Below are 14,296 nucleotides of genomic sequence, written 5' to 3' on the forward strand. Positions count from 1 at the left end.
GAGGAGGAGGAGGAGGAGGAGGAGGAGGATGTGACTCCAGCTGGAATCAATCCACACGTGGCATCCATCAGGCTGCTGGGAAAGCAGGCTCCAAATGGAGTGCTTGTCATTAGGACAAGATGCATGGAAGAGACAGAGATGGGGAAATAGTCCATGGGGGGCTGTTTGTGAGGCAGCCCCATCAGGCAAATAGGATTATTGGGAATGATGAGATAATTCACCAGGAAGTCGTGTCACGTTTAACTGACCCTCCCAGACAAGGGAATGCTGGGGAAGAGGGGAGTGAGAGCTCCCAGCTGGGCCCTGGCCTTCATTCAGAGCCCAGCACAGCTTGTGCACTGGGAAACTGGGTGAACTGGGAGTGGTGATTGCAATCCTTCAGAGCGAAATTATCTCTTTTCTCTTGAGAGGACCCCTAACTTTTGCAAGCAACATTTCACACTGAAACTGAATTTACCTCCAACAGAGAATTGTCTGTGTTTTTAAGCCTTCTGTCGTGCCACAGCCCATCTGTAATGCATTCATCCTCAGAGAAAAATCCATCCCAAGGGAACCAACACAAAACACAGCCAAGTTCCACAGGCAGCACTGGGAGGAAAAGGATCTAAATCCAAATCTCTGCCTGCCACGGTCACTACGTGACCAGGCAGCCTCTCCAATACTCGGGAACCCTCCCATGGAGACAAGGCAGCAAAATCTGCCCTCTTCAAACCACCTGCAGAAAAGTCATGCTTGTAGCTAGGCTGGCCTAAAATAAGAGTCACTCCAGCTTTTTCACTAGTGTGTAAAGGACTTATATTCCAAATCCTTTAAAACTCTGACAACACTTGGATAAATCTCCTGCTCTCCTCTCCATGAAGGTATTGGCAAATAGAAAGGGCCCTTTGACCGTGGTTCTTTGAAAAGGAATATACTTTTTTTTAGAGAAAACAAAGCTAAAAATGTTTGGAACAATGGAGTTACCTCTTTAATTCCCAACATTTTTAGGGCAGCTCTCATTAGACGGATGCACAAGTAGAAATGACAAAGCAGCCATCTCTCCATTCACTCCAGCAGAACCCAGGACATGGTGGGTTTTTTTTAATGAAAGCCCTTTCAAATGCTTGGGGATGTCTGCAGAGAGATGGTAATAATTAGATTCATAACACATTAATGATGGCTGTGGCAGTGTGGCTTGTCTGGAGCAGGGAAATGAAGTGACACCCAAGCCTGTGGAACTGCAGCCATTCTGTTCCCAGCCTTGCCCCTCCTTAGGGAAACCTGCCACAGATAAAAAGCTGATGGACAGAGGCAGCTGACATGAACCAAACCACCCTCACCTCGAAAAGAACTGCCAGAATTTGTCAGAATTCGAGCAATCTGGTCTAGTGGAAGGTGTCCATGGCAAGGGGTTGGAACTGGGTGATCTTTAAGGTCACTTCCAACTCAAACCATCCTTTGATTCTATGACAATTAAGCAAACTCACAGTTTTCTCTGTATTTTGCAGCTTTCTTGGCCCTTCATTGTATCAGGTCCTGTACAGGAACCACGGTTTGTGCCCCATAATAAAAAAAAAAAATGTAAAAACTTGCACAACCCAAACTTCCAAGCCCAGCTCTTCCCCAGAATCTCATTCAAAGGGAGAAATCTCATGCTGAGTTTATTTTTCTTCTCCACCAGACAAGTTGTTCTAGGAGGAGACACTGTCTTTCAGAAGAAGAAAACAAATTGATCCCATTTAAAATTCTTCTTCATCCATGACCAGCCCAATTTAAAATGCTATCAATCTGTGTGGTGGCTTCCCCAGTGGAAAAGGTGCAAACCAAAGGCTTGGTGCTTTTATTTTGGCTTGTGTTGGATTTCTTCACTTGTGTTGTGTTTTGATGTGTTTTTAATAACACACAGACACAACTGCATCTTCTGGGTGAAGGCAGCTCACCAGCTGCCACTGTTTATTGATTTGTTTATCTTCATTTACCTTTTCAGGACAAAAATAGGGAGCACAGTTTGTGTCCTTGCTGTGGCCAGAGTCACAGCAGCAGGGATTCCAGGCATGTGTGTCTTGATGGAGAGGAAGACCTTGAAGAACAGGAGAGCGACAGCTTTTGGACACCTGGCAGCCAAATTATTTCAACTGCAAAAGTGCAGCTGGAATAGAAATTGCTGCTGAGAAGTGGGAAGTCACCTCATTGCAAAGTGGGGTGGGTCTGACCTTCTCCCTGGTCCTTCAGAGGGGTGACAGCTCTGCCTCTGATCTACAGGTGCAGAGTGGGGAAGGTCCAGTGCAGATGAGAACACTCAGTGTGCATCGTTTTTAGGATGCTGTGGACAAAAGGGCTGTTGGCTTTTAATGCAAACCTGAGAAAAATTGCCCTAAGGAGGAGAAGTGAGGTTTTTTAGACTTCAGGAGCTGTAATGGGATAGTGACTCATAAATCACTTCAGAGGAGGGACTAAACTTGGGGAATGGTGACTCTGATGTGGCCTGTACTTGTATTTACCTCTGCTGGCCATGACTGGTGACATGATAGACATGATCCTGGGGGGAAAAGTTCATCAGTCGGAGCATTTGGCCATTCCTGTGTTGTTCTGGAGGGTTCAAATTACCTGATAAGAGCCACCTCTGACTCACCTCACTGATCCAGGCACCTAAATTCGGCATCTACTTACAAGTATCTCCCTGTGAGTCAAATGTCTTTGTCATCTGAGATGCCCAGAAATGTCCCATTTACCTTCAGCCTTTGTTTCTGAGGGGCTCAGGTCACCAGTGGATCCAGTGTCATGTCTGCTGGTTCCATGGGGATGAGCTGAGTACCACAGGGAGTCTCAAATGGCAGAGTGATTATCCCTAAGGAAACCCAGCACAGCCAGTGGAGTCTGGGCTCTCCTTGATAAATTAGGGAGCACTCCAGCACCAACTGGAGTCAGGGAACCTGAGTTATTCTAGTGAGGATCTTACCAAGACTTTCTTTGCCCTGTCCCTGGACAAAAATCCAGCATCAGGTGGACTTCTCAGAGGCCTTGCAATATCTGGGGAGCAGGATTGAGACAGAGAATATGCTGCTCAAAACTGATCAGAACTTCACATGGCTGGGGTCAGACTTTGGTGTGAATTGTTGAGGGGAAATTAGATTGTAAAGGGAAAACAAGAATCTGTGTGTTTATGACAAGTCTGAGGAAACCACTCTGTAAATTTTGTTGACTTGTACACCCTCCCCTGACTCTTAACAATTTCTTCTTTGATTCTGAGCAGTTCCTGCTGCTGGCAAAGGGAAGGTGGTGTTCTGGACAGTTTGGAAGTGACTGGCAGTAAAGGACACAAGTCCACTTTTGCTCTGAGAGAACTTTTGCAGTATGAGTTCTACCCCTTACAAGCCACTTGTGATTCCTCATTGGGATTGGTGCATCCCAGGTGTCCCAAACCCAAGAGTCTCCATGGGTTTCTCATGTCACTTTACCCTCCAGACTGAGTGCCAGGAGAGCCCCAGTGCAACCCTTGAAGCTGGAAAACCTGAGGGCTGAAGTGCCTAACTCCCAGCTGACCTTTCTGCTGGCTCCAGCCATGAGCTTCTCTTGGAACTGCACCAAGAGGTCTCTGCTGGAGGGAGAAACCCCTTGGAAAGCAAGAGGAAATCTGTCAATAATGGGAAACCTCAGCCATTTAGCATCAATCATAATGATCAATTCTGCCAGGGAGGAGGGGAAGGGGAGGGAGCAGTAGGCTCAGGGACCTGGGACACACCACATGTCCCTGGGACCGTGGCTGTTCCCGCACTTTAACACGGCTGGAGCAGAGCGAGGAGCCATTAATTGACTTTTAGCTCTAACTGTAATCCTGATGTCCCTTGGATGTCAATTAACCGCCAGTAATAGGTGGCTAATTGCATAAGATGGCCTTTCAAATGAGATGTAAGACACAGACCCAACCACCGTGGTCATTAAGGGTCCTTCTGCACATTGCACGGGAGCAGGGGATGCAGAGGGCACTTTTCTCTGGCTCTTTTCCGGTGGCTTTCTTTACATCCTATGTCTGCACTGGATCATCTTTTACCAAGGCTATACCTTCGTTATAGCTCTTATCTTGTGCTTTTATCCATCCAGGGGGGTACAGAGTTGTTTTATGGCAGTTATATTTAAAGGTCAAGGCAGAAGTACCTTGCAGGTGCACGTTATGGGGTCTCACACAAACACTGTCTTTCAATACAGGACAGACTGAGAAGCCCATCTCACAGCTCCTCCCCTGAGCTGGAAAGTCAATGAAATCAACTTTTGTGGAGACAAATTTCTCATGCTTGGGTGTCCCAAGGTCTAAACAAGTCCAGGTGTCCATCTCCTCACACAGGGAGAGCAAGGACAGGTTAGAACACCAGCAGAGAGAGAGAGAAGGTAAATCCTGACCCGGTAAATCTGGGGGATTGTTGGTAGGAACTGTGGTTGGAGAAGGATATCAGGGTTTGAGTTTCTGTCCTCCCACACCCCTGGCAAGTGCAAACCACAGACTGGACATTCAGCAGCACCGTTCACCCCTGAAATGATGCTTTTGTACGAGTTGCCAGAAATATTTTCCTTCAAAAATGTCAATATTTTCCCTTTTTATTTTAATCTGTATGTTCCACCAAATCCTCTGAAAGTCAACCAATCCAGTTTTTGTCACTAGAGCTTCTATGCCCAAGCAGAGCATAAAATTTTCCCTTTTGCTGCTGTTGTAACTGGAAAGGGATGGAACTTTCCTTCCCAGAAGCAGGCAATTTCCAGAGGTAGGGACTAAACTGTGCTAAGCCCTGCAGAAAGCGAGAGGTGCCGTCATTGCACAGCTGGATTCCTGCGGCTCTGACATGCAAATCTGATGCAGTCACTGGAAGTTGCAGCTCACAGAATCATCCAGCTGCATCAAGACCAGAGACAAACTCAAAAAACCCTCCAGACATTACATCTGCCACAGCAGACAGACTGAAACCCCATCATTGCAACGTTTAATGTGATTTTCCAGTGCCAGAAGATCACCACAGAGCCAGGCTACAGCCACAACCGAGGTTTATGATTGCTTGGCGTCCGACTCAGCTCACCTGACAATTGCATCAATCCAGAGTCTTGCACCTTCTGCTTCAGTGCCTCCTTGTGTTCTGACAGCAGGTTGGAGACAGCAGCACAGATCAGGACAGGTGACACCAACACTCAAGTGTGAGACTGATAAGAAAATCACTCAGGATGTCACTACAGGAAAAATGAGTCCTGTGTTTAAGGAGCACTTCCCCAGTGTGGAGGGTGCATTGCTCTGCAGAAAGGGAAAAGAGAAAAATCAAACCTGTTTGCTGAGTGGAGATTATTGTCCAAGGAATTGCCATTCTCCACATTTAACCAAAATTTTGCACCTGCAGGCGACAGAGATCAGATGCAAAGTTGACACGGGGGGTGCAGGGTGGTCCCTGGTGCTCCGGCACAACACCCCAGGAGGAAATAACTTGTTGAAATTGGTATAACATGTCTCTCTCTCTAGAGACTGCACCCTCCAATAGTCGGGATTTGCATTTTCCTGGTGTTCCAAGAGTTCAAGGAGCAGGGATGGGTCTTTGCATCCAGGTTGTGTCCCTGTGGATTTACTATGAGCTGTGTTAGCACTGCTCTGTGCAGCAGGGAGAGACACTGCAGGAGGTGTATCAGGAGCTCCCAGTGATGCCTTAGGTTTTAACTTTTATATTTTTCAAATCCTGTACTTCTTGGAGTGTAACTCTGAAGTTCCTTGTAGCCTGTTAACTTCTCCTCTCTCATGCTAGGCAGACATAACAAAGCCTCCCTGGGCCTGCTCTCCAAGGACACCCAGACCGTCCTAGACCCAAAAAGTATAAACCAAAGAGCCTCAAAGGGGGGGTAAGATGAGGGGAATTACATCATTGAACTGAAGCTTTAATTGGAGAATTAACCCTGATATGGAAATGAACCAAACCTATAAAAGAGTGAGGAACTCGTGACCTGTTGCCCATCCTGGGTCCATTTTGGCAGTAGCCTCTGGCTCCCCAGGGTGTACCTTTGAAGGCCTTTCAAATAAATACCTACCTTTATTCCCTTATTCCTGTCTAGTCTCTGTGTCTAGGAGGCCTCTTAAGGCATCAACAGACAGCATTCACATCCCCCTGGCAGGCAGAAGCCTCATAATTTGGAGGTGTCCAGAGGAAAAAGAATTAGAAAAATTATCATTGTCAGGACAGTAAATAGGAGGCTGAATCGCATGGCTGGGTCACCCAGATACGCTTGCTAGACTGGCTTTAATGTGGGATAGAGAGACATCAAAGAATCATAGAATGGTTTGGGTTGGAGGGGATCTTGAAGACCCTCGGGTTCCCCCCTGCCAAGGCAGTGACACCCTCCATGAGACCAGGTTCCTGAAATATGGATCTGTATCGAAACTCACAGTGCCTATGGAGCTGGATCTCGCTTGCAGGATCTGTTTTCCCTCTGTTCAAATGCCTGAACACTCTGTTGGAATATATCCATGCCTGAGGAAACTCAGAGCCTGGACAGGTGAGCAGATAAAGGGGGGAAAGCTGGGAGCACAGAGGTTCATTGAGGGGAAACTGAGGTACCAGCAGAAACCAAGCAAATCTGCAAAGCTTTATGGGACATGATGTCACCTGAGATTCTCTTATGGGACTAATCTGTGACACGAGACCAGCTGGAAATCTCTGACTCTCTGCAGGGGCATTGGGGATGCTCTAGGAAAACTCAAACAGGAATCTGTGTTTGACAGCTGAACTGCACCCTCTGCACCTGCTGGTTTACAGGAGGCTGCGCAGAAGCAGCCAGATGGGCAGGAGCACTCAGCCCAAGATGAGGGTGATGTGCCCTCAGGGGATGTCACAGCTTTTCCCCACAGTTTGGTTTTCCATCGGCAAACACCAGTTCACAGGAGCCAAAAGTGCCCGTGACTCCAGAGGGCTTCCAATGAATGTGACATTAAAATGGTTTCTCAGGTCCTTGCAGGGCCAAGACAGCCTAGGTCACATCCCAGGTGAGTTCTGGGATGTCCAGGGTAGAAAATATCTCATTTCCCCTCTCTGGGGAGCACATCAAGGGCTCAGTGTTTTCACAATGCAGAAAAAAAAAAATTGTTTTATGTTTGAATTATTTTATTGCATGGATGAATTCTTGATTTTTCTCTGCCTAATGTTTAAGTTCTTCCCTAGTACTGTGTTTGAAGCAACAGGTTTAATCTTTCATGGACCAGGGGAACAAGCTGCGTCAGAGCATTGGGAAGCTGAGGAGAAAAGTGGAAAACACCCCACATTTAGAAAGGGTTTGTGGAATCCCAGGCTGGGGGGGTACAATACAAGGTGAGGGTCTTTCCGAGGCTCCCTGAGCTGCACACAGTCCCTGGTTTAATCAGAGGATTGAATCCAGCAGCAGGGTGATGTTGATGTCCCTGTGTCCTGGCCTGCAATGAGCACAGGGACAGCAAACCAGGCACTTGACCTGCTCCTTCCCTCTCCTGGCTGACCCCAGCACAGCCAGCCACACCAAACCACAGCTGTGAGACCAGGAAAGAAGCTCTGCCAGCTGTTTCCCCATCCCAGACCTCACCTGAGCTGCTTTCAAAGCGTCCTTGACATGAAGGGCTGGCTTTGCTTTCAGGCACTCGGAGATGGAGCCACTTTCAGCATTCAAAGTGACATCCCCAGCATGACCCAGACAGAGAGGCAGACGGGGAGGGCAGCAGAGGTCAGGGAGGGCACGGTGCCGTGTGCCTCTGAGACCTCTGAAGCCTCTCTACCCAAAGAGCAGGGCCAGCCACAGCTGCAGATGAAACCAGAGTGGGAGTTTGCACAGAGACTTGAGTCCTGCTTTAAACACTTCTGAAGTTTCTCCCTAAACAAGGATTAAAACAATAAAAATAACAACGCAGAAAGAAAGTGTCTGTGTGTAGGAACTGCGACAAGAAGCACGAAAAATAAAGGAGGAGAGAGCAAAAGTTCCCCTGTGCAGCTGCCTGAGCTGGCATTAGTGCTTTGGGGGGCTTGGAATATCTGCTTTGCACACATAGAAACACACAGCCCTATAAGCAGTGATAGCATTTTGTAATTAAAGGTGCCCCACAGCAAGGCTGTGCTCAACAGAATAATACCATAATCTTTACAAATGCCTCTGCTTCCTTGAAAAGATGCAGCTAAGTCAAAGACGGAGACATAGGGAAGAAAAAAAAATAATAGCACCAAAGGCACTCAGGATGCAATAAAACAGAGGATTAGATCTACATTACTTTCATTACATTATATTGTATTTTTATTATTAGGTCCACAGTTATCATTTAATCTTATAGCTGCTGTGTCTGATAGAGTGGAACAAAAACAAATGGAATTCATCCCCCACACACACACCAAGGAATTGGAGATTAAGGAAAGATTAACATCACGTGTAAATGAATGAAAAATGTAAATGGGAGAAGAAAAAGGGAAGAAAAGGAGGGCTGCTGGGGCTGGGGAGTGCGGGGAAGCCACCCTGGTGTGAGGCTGACTCTCCTTTATCTCTGCCCACTTTATATGGCAGGAGGAAGAACTGGGGACCTCGGCCACTCCTGGGCATTTAGGACCTGAACTAAAGGAATGAATTCCGCTTGCACTGAGGAGCCATCCCCTTGTGATGGAACCAGGCCCTACAGAGCAGGACTCAAGCACCAGGCAGATCTCAGCACCCTGATGCTGATACTGGTGATGTGACAAAACCAGAGTTCACCTGTCTTCACCCTTACCTGGCTTACAGTGGGATTAATTTAAGTCTCCCTTTTACCTTGGGAGACTTAAATCTCCTTTTTCCCCACCTTTTCCCTCCTCAGGGCAGGAGCCAGTGGGGTCCTTCCAAGAGAAATGACCAGGCAGCAGTTCTGCTGCTCCATCCTCCTGCTCCCAGCATATGGGGCTCAGCAGAGACTAACCAACACTCACTCTCCTGCAGGATTAATTTCTGGAGGAGAGAAATGGCTGACACAATCCAGGTATTTCTTGGCGGCAATCCTATTTACTGAGAGCATTCACAAAGGATTTACAAACCTAAAGGGGGATTTAAAGGGAATTTGGGCACCTAACTCTGAAACAGCAAACCTGAAAATCCCCACTCATCCATCGCCTGATCCCAGAGGTTCCTGAGCTACACAGGTACCATTTTTTTCCCTGTACTGGCATGTACAGAAGATCTTTGGTCATGGCAAAGCTGAGCAGCTCCTAACCAGAAATCCCCCTGCTCTTTAGTTTACCTACCCTGAACATCCCTTTATCTCTCAGCAGCTCCGAGACAGCCCGAGGCTCTCTGCAGCCACAGAGGCAAAGCTGCTGCTGGTTTATTTTAAAATGCAGCAGCTCCTTCTTACCTCCATCTATAAAATAGCTTGGGAGAGTCTCTTGGGCTGTGGACGCCCAAATCTTGGTTTCTCCTCCACCTGAGTCTAACTCTTCTCTCCTGTTACAGCCACAGAGTATAAATGATGATGACTTTTTGAAGTGGAAGTTTATTCTCTATTTCCACAGCAATGAGGGGCAGCCTCCTGCCTCATCCTGAGTCCCCTAAAGCTGATGTTTGTGAGAGTTTAAAGTGTCATTTTGGGGCATGACAGAGGTGGACATAAATGTTGTCAGGCAAAAGTAGAACACAAGCCATGCCTTCGAGCATCACAGGAAAATTACCTGGGGACCAGGGAGGCGGGAGAAAGTGGTGGGAGGAGGGGGATGAATTTATCTTGGGGAGACCCATGAGGGAGGAGGAAGAAACCTCAGCTTAAGGTGTGAGGAGTAAACTACCCCATTTCTCTGTTTTGACTGCAGAAGGAGTTGAGAAAAATAAATATTTAATCCCTAGGTAATTGAACTGAGGAGCAAATGTCTTGTTCTCAGGTCACACAGCCCAGCTGCTGGGTGGGCCATGGCTTTGGGCAGGGGATTCTGTTCCTTCCAGTTCCTGCACTATAGAATGTTTTAATTGCTGTTTTCACCTGACTTGAAATCAGGGTGATGATCATTCCTTATCTGTGCCTGCAAATGTCCCTCTCCCAGACCTGCTTGGTGCTGGCCACCGACCCTTTTCAGATTCATGGTGCAGCCAACTCCAGCTGTTCCTGCTGGAAGTACAACTTGATTGAGCTTTTTAATTTAATTGAGGTTTCTCTGCACAGTCTTTCTCCGTGGCCAAGGGGTTCCCCTCCACGCTTCCCACCTGAGGTTGTCTCCCAGCACGTTGAAATCCACACTTCCCAGAGCAATCTGAACTTCATCTGGAGCCACCTCAACAGCAAGATTGTGTTTTCCCCTTCCATTAGTTGTGCAATGCTTTACATTACCCACACGTGTGTGGTGATTGTCGTGGGCATGGAGTTACAATCAGCAAGGACAGTGCAAGGAAAATTAATTGTCAGATAAGTTAATGACACTGATATTCTTGCAGCTGAATTATTCTGGTGGGTTGTAAGATTATCACAGAAGATCCTAGATGTTCATACCAGGCACAAGTTTGTCCTTTCCTTGTGACTGATCATTTTTCCATTCAATAGAAAAAACCCAACCCTCAAGACTTGAGGCATCCAGTGAGGAAGCCAAAACCAATTCCAGGCAGTTTGTATGGCACATTTCATGAATAGCAGAAAGCTCTGAGTGACCAGACAGAGAGAGAAGCTTACAACTGGAAAATTGGTCACGTTTCCTACTTTGTGCTGTGATTATTTTCTGTCTTTCAGCCGTGCCCAAGGTTGCACACAGGATCAGAATCCCATCAGATCACACTCAGACACTGAGATGTGTTCAGTATCGTGGCAAATATTTTCATCTAACATATAAAATACCTAGCAGGGAGCTAAAAGGGAAGGACAACACTCAGGCAAGGTGACACAGTTTCTTCAATTCCTCAGCAAGCTGAGAACCAGGAAACTTTAGAGCAGTCGGCCACTGCATGGGGTAAAGAAGGATGTGTGAAGTTTTAGCTCACTTGAAGTCCTCTAAAAGTTCAGTGAGGAGCTGGTCAAAACCCTTCAGAGATCAGCAAGAGCCTTTCGACAGGTTTCCATCCCCTGAAGGATTGTGCAGCAAAGACAAGACTGCAAGTTCCAACTACAGAGACTTGCAAATCACAGGGCATCAAAGTTTGGGAAGCCTCTGAATGTCCCTCCCTGCAGCAATTACTTCTCTGCCAGCTTTTGTGCTGGGGGGAGGTATCAGCCACCTGAAGTTCTGTTTGCAAACAGGTTTTTTTCCAGGAGACAGGCAGGAATGTGAAAGCAGCAGCCCAGGAGTGGGCATTGCTTGCTGGTGAATGCAAATTCCTGCGGAGCAGGAGGATTCCTGCAGTGTTTCCCAGAGGTTGGAAGGAGCTGTGAGTCCTTACAGGTGTGGTGGGATGGGAAAGGGAGGGGTGAAAATACCCTTGAGGGCATGCAGGAGTGAGGAGTGAAAAACACCACCATGAGCATCACAAAGCTCCCAGGAAAGTTCTCAGGGTGGTGACCACTCTTCAGAACCCTCTCTCTGTGCTGAAGGGAATGGAATCTGTCAATCCTTGGATGCAGAGGGATGTTGGCAGGACCAGAGAAAAAGGGTAGATGCTGGAAAGCTTCCTTATGTAACAGTTTTATGTTATTATAACTACTGAGTCTCATCAGTGTGGATTATGAGTGTAACTTAATTAACTTTCACATTATAGTTAGATGGGCTAATAATAGGTGTTTTTTTGGCGTTGGGTCCTCTCCCTTTCACACACAACAAAACTCTGTAACACCAGTACCATTTCAGACCATTTTTGAAGGAATATGGTGGCAAGTGACCCAAAAAAACCCCCCAAAATTGAATTTTACGGTGCAGTTTTGGCGCAGGGGAAAGAGAGAGCCGCAGCTGAAGGAGAGAAGAAGACCATGGAAGTCCCAGGGGATGTGAATATTTATTGGAGAAGAAATGCAGCAGCATGCGACCTAGGGAGAGCTGAAATTTTCAGTCTTTTTTTTTTCAGAAAGGGGGAAAAAAAAGTGCAGGGAAAAAAAAATGCTAAAAAATCTAAAGGTGAAAGGTAACTTCTTCCAGGAGATATCAGTGGCAGTAGCTGTCACTTTATTAGGGGAGTGAAGGAGTAGGAACAGCCAAATAGAAACAGGCTTGACAAAGTGGGCAACAAATGTGAGAAATAATGCTGCTTCCTTGGTAAACAGGCTCAGTAGCAACGAAACAAATATTGGCTCTTGCTGAAAGAGTCCATCAAATCCATATCAGCAAACCTCAGTGTCACAGGGAAAAAAACAAGGCAGGAGGCCAAGATGGTTCTACCAGGAATGCTTTAAAAGCCTGAATATTTGGGCAAGGAAAAAAAATATTACAGATAAAGTGGGAAGAAGGCTGCAAATGAAATGGAAAAATAAAGGTAAAGTGCAACTATGGAGGAATAAAACCAGGGAGTTAATATAGAGAGTTAATAAAAACGAGTTACATAGAAACTTTGCCCCACACATCTGTCTGATTTATACTGTGATATAAACTGATTTATACTGTGATATGCATCATATTTAACATGTAACCCACAGGTACCACAAGGAATGCTTGATAGCACAAGTTTCCCCTGGATCAGGGAAAGCAGGAGGTGTGGTGGACAACACCTGGAATCCCATCCTGAGGGACATTCTGGCACCTTCATTGGAGTGAGGTCTGTGTGAAATCATGGTCCAGCAGGTAACTGGACACTGATAATGTTAAATGCCAGGCTCAATGAGAAAAGAGTTGGTTGGGTTTTGTGTATCAGAAGGTGATCTCACTTCTCGTGGGATCAGGCCTTATGGGGGATTCATCACTTCGATATTTCCTGATGACTTCCACAAGGATGTTGACACCTCAGAAAACACTCACGGGTTTAGGTTGGGGAGTAGGGAAAATTTCTTCACTGAAAGGGTGGTCAGGCATTGGAATGGGCTGTCCAGGGAAGTGGTGGAGTCACCATCCTTGGAAGTGTTGAAAAGATATGTGGATGTGGCATTTGGAAATGATGTGGTTTAGTGGTGCTGGGCTAATGGTTAGACTTGATGATTTTAAAGATGTTTTCCAACCTTAACAATCCTACGATTCTATCTACAAAAATAAATCTTTTCCCCTCAAAACGTTTTCCCATCTCACCAATCTGCCTCAGCACCCACACATTGAGATATTTTGACCTTCCACACTCCAAGAAGCAAGCCCAACTCTGTATGAGAGGGAGTAACAAGTACCAGGGGTCACATGAACATTCTGCCTGAGATTCTGTAACTGATGTCACCCATGATGTTATCAGGTGTAGGCTTCTATTTTTACAGCAGTTTAAGTTGCCACAGACATCAGTTTTCCCTGCTCTCATGTCCCAGAAGAGATCTCAAAGGGAAAAAGGGAGTGGGGAGAAGAGAGAGGTTTGGAATTACAATGTAAAAAGACGTGGTCCTGGTTTTTAGGTCATTTTGCCAAGAGGATGGATTTTTCTTGTCTCTAAGACCTGTTGGCAGGATTACAGAAGGCACAGAATTCCTGTCCTCTGGTTCCACCTGTCCTTTTTCCCCTCTTACAGCAGGAACTAATTCCAGCGGATCAATGCAATGCATCCTTTAACAAGTCAGCTTCTGGAAGCTGTGTTTGTTTGATTAATTCAATAAATTCCTGTTACAACTTTGAAATAAAAAACAACACCATGACTGCCCCATCACACCAAAGAAAGCAGCTCCCATCTCTGTGTTGACTTTCAAGAGGCTCAGTAGGAGTTTGGGACTGTGGTGTGGTGCCCCAGGGTGTCTCTCCTGGTTCTTCTTTGTCCTCTCCACGCTTGTCATGAGTCCAGACAGGAGGATCATGGATGTGCCATCTAATACGTACATGGACATAGAGCAGCTTTGATGCTGAGGCTAAAGGAAACAAAACTAACGCAGGGTTCTTGCTTGGCTCCAATAGCTGGGTTTTTCTCTCTTAAATATCCCAAGGACTTTTGCTATTTTTACAGATAAAAAAGCAACTGAGCAACCTTCTTGACTTAGTCTGGGCCCACCACTGATTTACATGGTGAACACAGGCAATTTTGGAGGTGAAGATCTACCTGTCTCACTGAGGCAAGTCCAACCTGCCCACAAATGCCATCAATCCATGAAGCAGGGACAGCAGACCTTCTTGCAATCCCACCACGAGACCTGGGATGGATGGCACCTGCTGGGACTGCTGTGGCTAACATTAGATGCTGGAAGGACATTGGGTTCCCAAGCAGGTCACCCTGGGATCATTCCAGCCTGTAAATCATCTCAAAAAGGAAAAAATCACATTTATATCCAACCTTGAGCTACTCCTGTACAACCATA

At 46.4% G+C, this 14,296-nt stretch overlaps 1 long non-coding RNA gene across 1 annotated transcript in view; it reads left to right on the forward strand.

Moving 5' to 3' along the window:
- Nucleotides 1-12,636, forward strand: part of LOC108445140 — a 19,250-nt gene extending 6,614 nt beyond the window's left edge. The window contains exon 2 of the long non-coding RNA XR_001859891.1: nt 8,518-12,636. This is a non-coding gene — a long non-coding RNA (uncharacterized LOC108445140). The remainder of the gene's footprint in view (nt 1-8,517) is intronic.
- Nucleotides 12,637-14,296: the final 1,660 nt, after the last annotated feature.

Source organism: Corvus brachyrhynchos, unplaced genomic scaffold (assembly GCF_000691975.1).
Source record: "Corvus brachyrhynchos isolate BGI_N302 unplaced genomic scaffold, ASM69197v1 scaffold182, whole genome shotgun sequence".
NCBI classification, from domain to species: Eukaryota; Metazoa; Chordata; class Aves; order Passeriformes; family Corvidae; genus Corvus; species Corvus brachyrhynchos.